Source organism: Psammomys obesus, unplaced genomic scaffold (genome assembly GCF_907164565.1).
Source record: "Psammomys obesus unplaced genomic scaffold, mPsaObe1.curated_primary_1811, whole genome shotgun sequence".
Taxonomy (NCBI): domain Eukaryota; kingdom Metazoa; phylum Chordata; class Mammalia; order Rodentia; family Muridae; genus Psammomys; species Psammomys obesus.
The window spans coordinates 141,189-154,918 of record NW_026595981.1 but is presented as its reverse complement, the minus strand read 5'-3'; positions in this window follow the sequence as shown (position 1 = coordinate 154,918).

Below are 13,730 nucleotides of genomic sequence, written 5' to 3'. Positions count from 1 at the left end.
ACACTGTAAGCATTGTGGTCCCCAGTCAGAAGCACTAGGAAATCCAGTTTCAATGGCACCCCGCCAGGAGAAGCCTGTCATCTTTCCACTTGAAACACTTTTCCTTGGAAGCCTTCTGATGGTTTGAGGAGGCAACTTATGGAATGCACTGATTTCAACGCATTGCTGCTCCTTTGGACAGAATGCAGCAGAAGGCCTCTGGACTCAGTTCTCACCAGCCTACTGACCAGAAGGATGGAGTTGGGAGCCTAGGTGTTGTCCTCAGCATGCACAAAATTGGGTAGACCTTATCTGTTCTACCTGTGTCACAGGGTGTGGTTACAGTCGCTCATAATCTAATGACTATTGGTCACTATTTGCACATTTTATTTATGTATTTGATTACTTGGTTTGGCTATACGCATGTGTTGGCAAGACCTGTGACAACATATGGCAATTACTTTACAATCATGGACATGCAAAGAGCATAAATACGTCTTAATGGATGTGAACTAACTGGATGCAGGTACTAGTTTGTGATTGTGGTTAGAGATAACTAGACTAGGCATGATTTTCCTATCCTAACAAATCTTGAAAGAACCTAACCTGGGTAAGTGCCTTCATGTTTCTTTCACATTTAAAATATCTCCAAGTCTCACCAGACTCCATGAAAATCTTGTTAAAATGACAGCAAACAGATTTATTGTCATTAACATAATTATTATGTGTTTTAATTACCTCAATGGAATTTTTGGTTAATTATAACATTAAAGAAAAATACAATAACTAGAGACTTGGGCGTCTTGTAGGAGGTGAGGAAGCTTGAAGTGGTGGCACAAATCTTTGTCCTCCGCACTTCTAAGGCTGGACAAGAGGACTTTGAGTTTGAGGTCAATGGTGGCTAAACTGGGAACTTGGGGCATGACCTAAGATATTTAGTAAGATCCTGTCTCAAAAAAATCAGTTAAGCAATCAATACAATACCAATGAATCAATCAATCTTTACAATTTAGAATGTAGGGAAATCTAGAGAGATCTTAAAGGGATAACTCTGAGGAAGGCTTAGGACCTACTGGGCTGGAAGTGAGGACAATTAAAACACACAGCCAGAGAGAGAGAGAAAGATGGAGAATTATGAACAGCTGTGCCATGCTGGTTGCCTGGCTAGAGAGAGAAATTTAGGTAAATATGAAGCAGCCTGTGATTAGTTAGAGAATGAATTCATCTTGCTTTTTTCCCTTGTCTCAAGCTCTCCTGCAGCTCTGCACTGACTATGCCCAAGCAGAAGCCAGAAGGTATGGCAGCCTATTGTTGGCTCCACATGAATCAGCTTTCCAGAGCTCACAGGTAGTGGACAGAGATGACTGGACTCGAGTCTGTTACTTACTTTCCTCACTGCCATGACAAAACACCTGATAGAAACAATTATGAAGCAAACTTTATTTTGGCTAGTGGCTTCAGAAGGCACGGTGGCATGAGTGGTATGTCTGTGGTCAGGAGTACATGGGTGGTTCATGAGTGTGGAAGAGGAAGCAGACAAACAGGTTGAAACAGGAAGTGGGCCAAATCTTCAGGGACATAGTAACCTATGTCTGCCAGCTGAGCCCTCCATCTTAAAGGCCCCGTGGAGTTCAAATAAGCACCATTTCTATTTAAAGGAAAAATAAATATTTGATACTGGTGAATTTCTTTTTTTTTTTTCAAATCAAAGTATATATGTATTTTATCCATATATCTACAATGGAGACTCCCTAAATAAAAAGGAGTTTTCAGAACAAAAATACAGTTTACTCACCTAACCTGGAGATACTTAAAATTCTTTCATGGTTCATTGATGTAACCATTGCACAATGGTTAATAAACCTCTTGCTTTTGCAATGAGTCTTGGTCTGGGGGAGTTTCTGGGAAGGGCGCGATCTTAAACTCTTGAGCTGTGAGACCCCAGGTCTTACACTACTAAGGGTGGAAAGGGGGAGAGGGGATAAGTGAGAAAGAGTAGCTGAAGAGTTAATATGACCAAAGTATATCATACTCATGGGTAGAAAAGTCCTAACAAGACCCTTACTTTTAACAATTAATACGCAGTACAAAAATGAATAATGAAAATAAATATTTTCTAGTTATAGCATTAAAACCTAATTGTGACTGAGTTCACTTTATGTGGCACTAGGATTGGAAAGTGTTTCCCAGCATTCCTTCCAAGTCTTCAAAGTCATGTTCTTTGTCAAATTATTCTCAGATGTAGCGTACAGATTATTAACACTATTTCGATTGGTGTGAAGAAAAGCACCCAGATAAACATCATGGTGAGCTCTAGATTTTGCTTCTACCCTCTGATACTGTGGTCAGAGGTGATGGTGCAGGCAGTGAGGTCCCCACCGGTCAGGGACGAAGTCCTGGAAGTGCATTCCCTGCATCCACGCGAAAAGCCAGTGCAGAGGTGTGTGTCTACAGCCTCAGCTCCTGCTGGCCAGTCTAGCCAAGCTAGTGGCTCCAAGTTCAGCGAGAGACTGCGACAAGAAGGAAGTCAGAGTGACCTATGACGACTCCCTGACGTTGCTCTCCACATGTGTTAGCACCCATGAATGCTAGAGTACACATACATGTGTGTGTGCAGGCAAACACACACACACACACACACACACACACTTCTAGTCTCTTTTTAGTATTTTCTGCCATTGGTTTCTGGCATTGGGAGAAATATAGAGTCAATTTGAATGTGTATTTATTTTTAGATAATCCTTATTTTGACATTGACATTTCGTCCTGAAAAATGTCTTTTCAATCACAAACACACTAAGATATGAATAAGATCTATGAGGAAATATGTTCATGAACATTCTCCAGAATATGAAAAAGCTTTAAAAATTCAATTTATTTTAACTGGCACATCAGAAAACACAAATTACGTATATTAACAAAGTAACATGTAATCATTTAATACGTCTGTACACTGAGTAATGTTTAAATCAGGTTAAACTTACCTCCTGAAATGTTTATGGTTTATTTCATACAAAATAATGTGTTTCATCATGACATGTTCATATGTATGTGACATTACACTTTGTTCTCAGTCATTCATCATTAAAAAAAAATTAGCTCCCTTCCCTTTTTTTTTTTTTTTTTTTTTTGAAATGTACAGTGTCCTGGAACCCTCCTCCCTGAGAGTCAATATTATGGAATATTATGGGATGGTGTTATGTGGCTGCAAGGGAGAAAAGCAAGTCCTACCTGGCTGTAAAGCCTACAAAGTAGAACAAAGACTGCCCCTGAAAGATATTGGCAATGGTAACCAATAGCAACCTGAATAGACTTACCATCCATTTAGTAGGAGGGCTCAGGAGAAGAGGAGCATCGAAAGGGGAGAGAGATCCAGAGAAATGAAGCTAGGGGTACCATGCAGTTTGATGTGTAACTTCAGTGGGTGGTGTGAAGACCCCTTGGCAGGTGCGCGTGCCTGGACTCTTTGTGCACAGCAAGCATTACTATTATACATCTATTAGCCCCAGAGAGGGGACTCACGACAGACCAAAGTACAGATGCCACCAAAGTCCAAGTTGGCAACCTGTTGTTGATTAATAATATTTACTCTTTATTTATCTTTTAAACAGTGGTTATTCCTGAACCAGCTGTATACCCAAATCACCACACAGAGACTGGGATTTATTTAATTAACCTAGAGCACAGTGCTGGGCAACAGTTACTCCATCCTAAACCTCCAAGCCCGAATACTTTCCTCCCATTCAGATTTTATGCATTATACTTGCTTTTAGTCAGATCTTAGATCTGGTTCATCTCTCCTGTGGTTCCAAGTCCTCTCCAGCAGATCTCTGCTCTGCAACTCCTCCCACTCTGTTGTAGGTTATTTGTTGGTATAAAGTTCTTTTGGAATGTATACAATTTACCTTTGTTCATTCAAATGCTGATTTCTCTACCCCACTATCTGGTTTCAATCCAGACATTGTATTGTGATGCTTAGTCTAAGCATCACCTGTCTCAAGTTTGTGTAAACATGTCACCATTTGTTCTCTATATTGTCACTTAAACAACCAGCCCCAATGCTGTGCAATGGAAAGGATAGGGTGGGACATCCTGGTCCAGAGTAGGGAGGAGAAGGGAGAGGAGAAGAGAGATCCATCGGAGAGGTATTCAAACCACATGGAGGGATGAACCAGACCTAAGATCTGACTAAAAGCAAGTATAATGGGTGAAATCTGAACGGGAGGAAACTGCGGGCTTGGAGGTTTAGGAAGGAGTAACTGCTGCCCAGCACTGTGCTCTAGGTTATTTAAATAAATCCCAGTCTCTGTGTGGTGATTTGGGCATACAATTATTTTTAGGAATAACCACTGTTTAACTAAAAGATAAGTCATTAATAAATATTAATAACAACAAGAAATGGTGCTCAACTAATCTAAGTATTCATACCATTTAAATCATACCTTAACATAACATATATAACCCAAATTTACAATCTAAAAACTGTCTCTTTAAGAGAGAGTCTTAAACAGGCCCAGAAGCAAAGACAGCCTACTGTGGGCAGACCTGAGACTTAACGTAACTAACCTGGCTGCTGCTACAGTCTAACAGGAGGGTATATAGCATGGCTTCTTTATACTGTGGCTGGCTCAGCTCAGCTCAGCTCAGCAGCCATGGCTGGAAAGAAAGGAAATGGAGGCTGACAGATCCCTAGACAGAGCTTGGCCTAAAACTGCATCTAAAATTAAAAAAAAAAAAAAATACCATGGCAGAGGGTGTTTGGATCCCTTTGGTTTTGTTTGGTTGTCATAGCCATGGATCTGGTTGAAATATGGTGATGGCTCTTCTCCATGCCTTCTCTGAGAAAGTTCAAGGAGAAAATGAGGAAAAAGCCAAGGAATGGAATACTAGTTAAAGACAATAGAAAGGACACTCTTCCTAATAATTGGATTAATAATGGCTAAAATTCAAAGCTCTCTGTCTGCAAGATACTTGTCAGCTCTTTCTGGTAAGGGTCCTCCAATTCACTGAAACATCAACTAAATTAGAAAATTAACCAACTGGGCTTTGTTTGTTACAGTGTAAATTGGCACAACTGACCCAAAACTTAAAATTTTCTTGTCTCTTTGCTTGATTTTCATTTAAAGGCTTTGAGTTACAATTATATTCATTTGACAAAAAATATTTGAACAAGTTGGTGAAGGCACATGTGTTTAATCCCAACACAAAATAAAAAGAAACAGGCAAATCTCTAAATTTCGGATCAGGATAATTTACATGATAAAAGCCAGGATGGCAACTCCTGCTGTTTAGCCACTTGCAGAGACAGCTAAGATTCAAAATGACAAAATTTTCCTTAAGGTTACCATGTAAATTCTTTTTTCTTAATAATGTTATGTCCTTACTGATCTAAAGGTTGGATTCACATCAATTTTAGGCTTATGTAAAGAGAGATGATGTCACATTGCTCTAAAAAGGCCGGCCAATCTCAAAAACTGATACTTCCACAGAATTGGTATAAAAAGGCATTTTGGCTTAAGAAATACGTTCTGTTGGTCAATATAAGGACTCAAAATTAGGCTGGGAGACAAACATGCAAACTGCATGTCTCCTATGTCAAAAAACTTTTAAATGCTGACTAAATTAAGGTGTCACACCGCTCTGGAAGCTGGCTTATCCTTTCAAACATGAGACATTTTCAAAAGGGACAAATGTTGGTCATGCCTGATGCAAAATTGATACAGGAGGCTTACAGGTGGCAAAGTACATGCCAGCCTAGTTAAGTCCTAAAAACTCAAAATATATAATTCATATGTTTAAAAGGCAGAACTGTACATCCCATATAAAAAGAGGCAAGCAAACAAAATAAAACAAAAAACCAACAACCAATATAAAAATTTGGCACAGATGCCTAGGGTATGCTTAAATGCTAAAGGTAAAATATAAAGGAGTTTATATTAAGTTTGGCTATAAAGGCATAACTGCCCATTCTATATAAAAAAGGGGACAGGACAAAAATATCTACAACACATATAAAAACCTAGGCCTAAACCTCTAAACAGGTACAAGATGCCTAGGGTATGCTTAAACTCTAAATTAAGAAGTTTATATAAAATTTACTTAAAACATGCTTTTTCTACTGCTCAAGGCAACCAGCTTATCTCTCTAATGGGGGGCCTTCTCTCGGGAGATAGAGAGCAGCTTGGCCTAATATAACAGGCACCCAACAGCCCAAAAGATATTTTGATCTATACAACATTGCTTTGATTTCAACATGATAATGATTGTGTGTTCAGTAATAATGGTAACTTATATTGACGATCCCTTCATGTGGGAACAACTCTAAAACTGACTGAGACATAAAATATGTATCTAGCCAGAATTTCAACAACACATGGCCAATAAATCCTTGGCTATAATATCCTCAAAATGTATTATTCCACTCTTCTACTTGGCATAGATAAAAATTGATTTACAGTTTAGTTTCATCCTGAACATCTCATACATTCATAATTTTAGAACTGTATAATGCTTGTGAGAAATTATATGCTTGTAGAACAAAAGGACCAGACACCGTAGATGCTGGATCACAAATGACAGAATTCATCCTTCCAGCATGCTGAGAAGTTGACACATCTGTTCCAGCATCTTGCATGTTCCAGCATTCTGCTTGTTCCTGCCTCAACTGCTTCAATTGCTGCTTCTCATCAAAGCCTGCTCCCAAGAGAGCTTTGAAGAAAGCTACTAATCTCAACTGGTCCAGCATTTTAGACGGTTCCAAACAGGACTTCTATTAAGCCTAAAATTTCTCAACATTCAAAGACTGGACCACAAATGTTAATGCTTCTTTAATTATCCATTTTTTCCCAATTTCCCTTGGGCCCCCTAACAGGATTTCAAAATGTCAGCTAGAAAAAATTCATGAGAACAATGTCCAATTTCCTTTAAGGGGGGTTGGGTAAATTTTTGGTTGTTTTCTGGGGCTATGAATGTTTATTGTCATTGGGAGATGGTTCTAAATTATTAATGGTCTTATTCAGAGAGAAAACAAGGTTAGACTCAGGGATTTTTTCCTTTTCCTTTTTCTTTTCTCTCTTTCTTTCTTAGATAAGGAGAAAAGGAATTAAAAAGAAAGAAAGGGGGAATACAGGGATATATTATAGGAATAATAAAAAAAAGGTAGATTATTGAATCTACTCAACTTAAGGTTTTATTTGTTATTCTCAAGTAAGGTTAATTTTAGCTCTTTTGTAGGACTTTGTATAGTGATGCAAAAATAAGCCTATTTTTATTACACTGGTAAATTTTAGTATATTGATATTTGTAGTCAAGGTTACTTTCAGTACTTTTAAACTGCTATTACAAACTGCTTAGGGTATTAGGTAATACAACTTAATTGCTAGTTAATCAACTCATAGTCATGTCAGACACTAGTCTAATTTATCACAGGAGTATACATCCTCGGTTTAATAGATAGATATGATTTTATAGACAGATAGATTACATAAAGGTAGGTAAGTCTTCAAAAACTTCAGAAACCTACACAATATGGCATTAAAAATGTCTTTATTAAAAAAATAAATTAATTAATTTAAAAAAGTGTCTTTATTAGTTTAAAGATTCTTTGACAATGAGACAGGTCATCTCCTGACGGCACCCCACTTCCCTCTAAGAAGATAATGAACATCGAAGAACTTCCATGTGGAGATGGCTTCAAATGTGGCAAACGAGCCACCTGCGCAAAAAGAAAATGCCCTCCCCTCATGACAGACAGAATCTGCCAAAACTGGGCAAGCTTAAATGCAGGACAAGTCAACTGCTGAACTCTGCCAAGACAGGGGAAGTGAGTACTAAATAGTTCCTGCTTCACATATGTTCTGTCAAATATGTTGAGCCAGAAGGCTGAAGATGATGCTCCATCATTATAGAGAGTTATGGGTGACTGTTCAGGCAGCAAACTGTCTCTGTCAATTTTTTATTTTTTGGAAGTTGTTAACATGCACTTTTTATTTACTGCAGTAACTAATTTTATTCCTTCTCAAGTCTCTGATGGGGTTGAAGACCAAAGAGTTACAGTTCCACAATTAAGCTTAAGTTCTTAGAATTTAAGAAAATGTTCTCATATAGGTAATACAAATAAGGATAACAGTTAATTTAGGTATAGAACTCTAAATTTGTCAAGATAGGATAGATAATAAAATACTTTCTCCTAAGTCACTAAATACACATGGACTGGACATTGCACAGGTAAATCTTATCTAATAGTTTTCATAAATTTTACTATTATTGTATTGGAAAAAAAAGGAGCTTTTTATTGGACTTAAAGAGGGAAATGTTGGCATAATGTTCTTTTGGATGTATACAATTTACCCTTGTTCATTCAAATGCTGATTTCTCTACCCCACTATCTGGTTTCAATCCAGACATTGTATTGTGATACTTATTCTAAGCATCTCAAGTTTGTGTAAACATGCCACCATTTGTTCTCTGTATTGTCAATTAAACAACCAGCCCCAATGCTGTGCAATGGAGAGGATAGGGTGGGCATCCTGGTCCAGAGAGGGGAAGAGAAGGAAGAGAGAGGAGAAGAGAGATTTGCAGGAGAGGTCTTTGAACCATGTGGAGACTTAAGATCTGACTAAAAGCAAGTATAATGGGCGAAATCTGAATGGTAGAAAACTATGTGGGCTTGGAAGTTTAGGATGGAGTAATTATTGCCCAGCATTGTGCTCCAGGTTAATTAAATAAATCCCAGTCTCTGGGATAACTGTTCTGGTTATTAATATTTACTATTGACTTATCTTTTAGTTAAACAGTGGTTATTCCTAACCACTATATAACCAAATTATCATACAGAGACTAGGATTTATTTATTTAACCTAGAGCATGATGCTGGGCAATAGTTATTCCATTCTAAACCTTCCAAGTTTGTATAGTTTCCTATCATTCAGATTTCCTGTATTATATTTGTTTTTAGTTATATCTTAGGTCTGGTTCATCTCTCCTGATGGTTACAAGTCCTGTTTTGTTGATCTCCGTTCTCCTCTCTTCCCATTCATTTCCTTCTCTTCCCCTCTGGACCAGGATGTCCCACCCTATTCTCTCCATTGCATAGCATTGACTCGTTGTTTTAGAGAAAATACAGAGAACAAATGGTGGCATGTTTGCGCAAACTTGAGGCAGGTGGTGCTTAGAATAAAATCACAATGCAATGTCTGGATTGAAGCCAGATAATGGGGTAGAGAAATCAGCATTTGAATGAACAAGTGTAAATTCCATAAGAAGATTATACCAACAAATAAAAGGCTCCTTTTCTTTCAATACAATAATAGTTATAAAATTATGAAAACTATTAGGCAAAATTTATATGTGCAATGTCCAGTCCACGTGCATTTGCCAGCTTAGGAGAAAGTATTTGATTATCGTATCTTGACAAATTTAGAGTTCTATACCTAAAGTAACTTTTATCCTTATTCGTATTACCTTGTTTTCTCTCTGAATAAGACCATTAATAATTTAGAACCATCTCTCAATGACAATAAACATTCATAGCCCCAGAAAACAACCAAAAATTTACCCAACCCCCCTTAAAGGAAATTGGACATTGTTCTCATGAATTTTTCCTAGCTGACATTTTGAAATCCTGTTAGGGGGCCCAAGGGAAATTGGGAAAAAATAGATAATTAAAGAAGCATTAACATTTGTGGTCCAGTCTTTGAATGTTGAGAAATTTTAGGCTTAATAGAAGTCCTGTTTGGAACCGTCTAAAATGCTGGACCAGTTGAGATTAGTAGCTTTCTTCAAAGCTCTCTTGGGAGCAGGCTTTGATGAGAAGCAGCAATTGAAGCAGTTGAGGCAGGAACAAGCAGAATGCTGGAACATGCAAGATGCTGGAACAGATGTGTCAACTTCTCAGCATGCTGGAAGGATGAATTCTGTCATTTGTGATCCAGCATCTACGGTGTCTGGTCCTTTTGTTCTACAAGCATATAATTTCTCACAAGCATTATACAGTTCTAAAATTATGAATGTATGAGATGTTCAGGATGAAACTAAACTGTAAGTCAATTTTTATCTATGCCAAGTAGAAGAGTGGAATAATACATTTTGAGGATATTATAGCCAAGGATTTATTGGCCATGTGTTGTTGAAATTCTGGCTAGACACATATTTTATGTCTCAGTCAGTTTTAGAGTTGTTCCCACGTGAAGGGATCATGTTCTCTTTAGTCTTCTTGATTTCTCTCTTCTTGTGTGTGGCCAAGATCTTCTGGTGGTCTTCCTCTGTCATATCTGATTTTTATTAGTTTTGAAGGAACCCATAATTTTTCTTCTCCTGTATGAACATATGCAAAACCTCTTCCCCAGCACAATATATTCCCTGTTCTCCATTTTGGAATTAGGACCTTTATATGCTGCTCTAATTCAGTCCTTTCTAAAGTCCACTGTGTCTTAGCAGGTGTGATACTTACCTTAGTTAAACATTTTCAAATTGATAAATCATTATTTAATCTATTTTGGGGAAATCTTACATTTCCCTTATGTTTTATTTCCATCGTTTAAAAATTATTGTTAGATATTTTCATAATTGTTTGACCTGTAGGATTATATTTTATATCTGTAACAGGTTTCATGTCAGGTCTAAAATATTGTTGAATTCCAATGGTTATACATGCTGAAGCACTATCAGCCCCATTTGCAAGGGCATCTCCAAACATTCACCATCTCTAACAGATGTGTAACCTTCGGCACATGCTCTCCAGAATTTAAGGCAAAAGTCCACTGGAATTCTGAATATGAATCCATGGCATGGTGCATGTATTTCTGTTCTCCAAACTCTGTAAAATGGAGCACAACAGCCACTGTATGACCTTGTTCCAAGACAACACTAAATAGGATCTGCATTTCTACGTTAGCATATAGTCCTTCATCTAGTAATTGAACCTCAACAATACACACACAATCTCCAGTCTGACCAAGTTGGCTATAGCTGAAGACTTTCTTTCCAGCATCTCAATGGGCTGCTGAAAGGGTTAGACTAACTTTGTAACCTGTATGTCTTCTAAAGCCTATAGTTTTGAGTTTTAGGTTCAGGTTAAGCTAAAGCCTCTTAGTACCTTTCCAGAGAATGGAAAAATGTGACCCTATCTGTGAGGACAGAAAAAAAAAAAAAAAAAAAAAAAAGGCAAGCAAGCAATGACCTTCACTCAGCAAAAAGAACAACCAGACCCTTGTCTTTGAGATAGTGTTTCTTAGCAAAGAACCCAGACTTTTGAGTAGCTCCTGACCTCCAGCCAAAGGATGAGCTAATCACCCCCACCTTCAATTGCAGCTACATCCACACTTGGCAGGACTGGCCAAGCTTGAGCACCTAAGACTAACCAATTATCTTCCTTTATAGCTTCCTCATCCAATCCTAAATTGCCAAAACTGCAACTTCAAATTTCCCGCAATTTTTCTTTTAAAAAACTAAAGGCCTTTGTCTCCCAGTGCCACTCTTTGCTGACTGGCAGGGGTGACCCCATTGCACAATGGTTAATAAACCTCTTGCTTTTGCAATGAGTCTTGGTCTGGGGGAGTTTCTGGGAAGGGCGCGATCTTGAACTCCTGAGCTGTGAGACCATTTGCAATATCTTCAAGCCTCTGTGGAACCAGCTCTTTTGGTGGTAGTGTAAGTTCCAGATTGGATTGCTCTGAAGGCTCTCTATTTTGATTCAAAGATTCCCCCAACCTCTGTTCTATGGCCTTTAATTCAGCATCTATTTTCTCAGTCTCTTCTTTCTCTAAGTCTTTCTTATCCTAATCTTTCCCAAAGAGGATATACAAAACTGGTATCAGTGAAAAAATCATTTGTATGCAAAGAGAAATAAACTCAAAGGGTACCCAGAAGCACTGTGTCACTGTGTCTTCCTCCATTTTTAACATAGAAAAGTATCTTTTTAAATCTCAAAACCTTTCCCTAAGGACTTTATTTTCTTAGACCCAACTTCCCTTCTAGACCTTAGCAGTTCAGATGCTTGAGGCTTCTCTGTCTCTGGCTCCTGCTTCCAGGGAGAGAGATTTTTTGTGCCTCCCTCACTGGATGCTGACCTCTTCCTCACTCTGGGAAGTTAATGGGTCTACAAATGTTTGTTCCTCAGACCGGCAAGAATTCCTTCTCAAAGGGATTTTGCTTTCTTCCTTAGCTAGCAAACTCTGGCTTTGAGAAGCTTCCCTGTTAAAGGGCCACTTTTTTCCTCTACCTAAAGAAACTGTCTCTCTGGGGTTTGTATGTATCAATTTTTGTTTTTCTGCAACCTGCTGGAGGCCTTGCTGCTCTGCAGGGGGTCTGTCTAAACAGGAACCTGTGAGCTCCTAGTTAGGAACTGCCTTTTCTTTGTTTTTAAGGACAGAATTACAAAACTGCTCTATAGTTTTACTTTCTATGTAAGCTCTTGCTAGCTTACTGTAAATCCGCCATTTGCTGTTGATTATTAATATTTACTATTGATTTATCTTTTAGTTAAACAGTGGCATTCCTAAACCAGTTGTGCACCCAAATCACCACACAGAGACAAGAATTTATTTAATTAACCTAAAGCACAATGCTGGGCAATAGTTACTCCATCCTAAATCTCCAAGCCCGCATAGTTTCCTACCATTCAGATTTCACTCATTATAGTTGCTTTTAGTCATATCTTAGGTCCAGTTCATCTCTCCTTGTGGTTCCAAGTCCTCTCCTGCTGATTTCTGCTCTCTGACTCCTCCCACTTTGTTGTGGATTATTAATATTTACTATTGATTTATCTTTTAGTTAAGCAGTGGTTATTCCTAAACTGTCACCGGCCAGCAGTGACACCTGAATACCACCTGAGAGAGGGCTTGGAGAGAGAGAGAGAGAGACAGGGCAACACAGAGAAGGACACCAAGTCTACATGCTGATCCAGGTGTTGATTTAATGGACGTCAGGTTAACACTTAAGTAGGCAAAAAAGTACAAGCAGTTTCTCACATAGGAACTTTACTTGGTCAAAACATAGGAGAGCTCACTCAAGGTTACACAGAGCCTGCTGTCTGGTTACTATGGTTGTACAGAGTTTCTCAGGGTCAGAGCAGTCCGCTGTAGGACCACCAAGGTCAGTTTATGAGAAACTGGACTTTGGAAAATAGCCAAAGCCAAGAGGTAGAATTCCACTGCTCAGATGCCATTAACTCCAAATTTGCCATTAACTCCAAAAAGGCTGCCACACTAAACCAGTTGTATAACCAAATTATAATACAGAGACTAGGATTTATTTATTTAACCTAGAGCATGATGCTGGGCAATAGTTATTTCATTCTAAACTTCCAAGTTCATATAGCTTCCTGTCATTCAGATTGAAAGTGTTAAGGTAACTTTGTAACCTATATGTCTTCTAAAGCCTATAGTTTTGAGTTTTAGGTTCAGGTTAAGCTAAAGCCTCTTAGTACCTTTCCAGAGAATGGAGGAATGTGACCCTATCTGTGAGGACAGATATAAAAAAAAAAGCAAGCAAGCAATGACCTTCACTCAGCAAAAAGAACAACCAGACCCTTTCTTTAAGATAGTGTTTCTTAGCAACGAACCCAGATGGCCTCAATCCTTCTTCTGAGTAGCTCCTGACCTCTAGCCAAATCTTCAAGGATGAGCTAACCACCCCCACCTTCAATTGCAGCTGCATCCACACTTGGCAGGACTGGCCAAGCTTGAGCACCTAAGACTAACCAATTATCTTCCTTTATAGCTTCCTCATCCAATCCTAAATTGCCAAAACTG